Genomic DNA, 1,123 nt, shown 5'->3' with positions numbered 1-1,123 from the left:
TCAACTTCATCAGAGAGATCATTAGAAATTGGTATTGGTTGCTCACCAGTATTGCAGAAGCATACTTGCGTTGGTCTCTTGTCCAGATAAATTGTTTCGACTCTGGTTTGTCCTGGAGAAATTAGTCGTGGTGGCTGAAATAAGAATACATGATCGTTGAGTTGGATTTGGTCGTTTGTAATTTTGTATCGATAGTTTTTTAGCATTGGTAACCCTATGATTCCGTCTTCAATTAGTGGGAAGTCGTCAGGTACTATGTAGAATTTCTTTCTTTTGTCACAGACTCTAAGGTAAACGTATTCCTCTGTCTCCTATTTGTCATTGCCAATAAAGAATGTTTTCTTGTCGTCTTTTAACGGAGTGGAAATGATTTTTGAGCGTTTGACTATGTTTATTCCAGCATCGGTGTCTACTAAATATCGCTTTAGTCCAAGTTTTGATCCGATGGTAATTGTGAGGAGTCTTCCAATGATGGCGTTAATTCGTATTCTTGGTACTCTTCCATTTCTTCCTCGGGATTCATATTCTCTTCGTCCGTCATTATATGGTAATTTCTCGGAGGCGGTAAGTTTCTTTGGCTGGCTGGTTGTAAATTTCGTTGTTTGGTACAAGCGTTGGCTACATGTCCCGTTTGATTACATTTGAAACATTTGGGCGGTGGTCGTTGGATTATCGCTCTTCTTTCCGTAGGTGGATTTATTGCCTTTGGTTGTGCGGTGTTGCCAAGCGTGATGTTTTCCCTTGCATTGAGTGTTCCTTGGAATTGGGCGTTGACTCTCGCAATTGATTGGTTCATTGTTCTTCCTCTTGCTGTGTTTTTGTTGCGTTCGATTTCCCCTATAAATAACTCTGCCTCGAAAATTGTATCTTGTGCTTCTTGGAGATTCTTCGGTCTTGTAGCCGATGTGCGTATTTCTATTTCGAGTTTCAAATTTAGAAGAAAGACTTTGGTGGCTCGTTCAGATTCAAGATCTATAGCGACTGCTCGACGTATTGGATCGCGAACTTCGTGTTGGAGTGCGTATATCAGTTCGTTGAGGTTGTGTCGGAACCTCTTTACATAACTGTGTACCGATTTGTTAAAGTTTTGTCGCGTACGTTGCAGCTTATCACGAGTTCCATT

Source organism: Bombus pyrosoma, linkage group LG17 (assembly GCF_014825855.1).
Source record: "Bombus pyrosoma isolate SC7728 linkage group LG17, ASM1482585v1, whole genome shotgun sequence".
NCBI lineage: Eukaryota > Metazoa > Arthropoda > Insecta > Hymenoptera > Apidae > Bombus > Bombus pyrosoma.
This window is presented reverse-complemented; position numbering follows the sequence as displayed.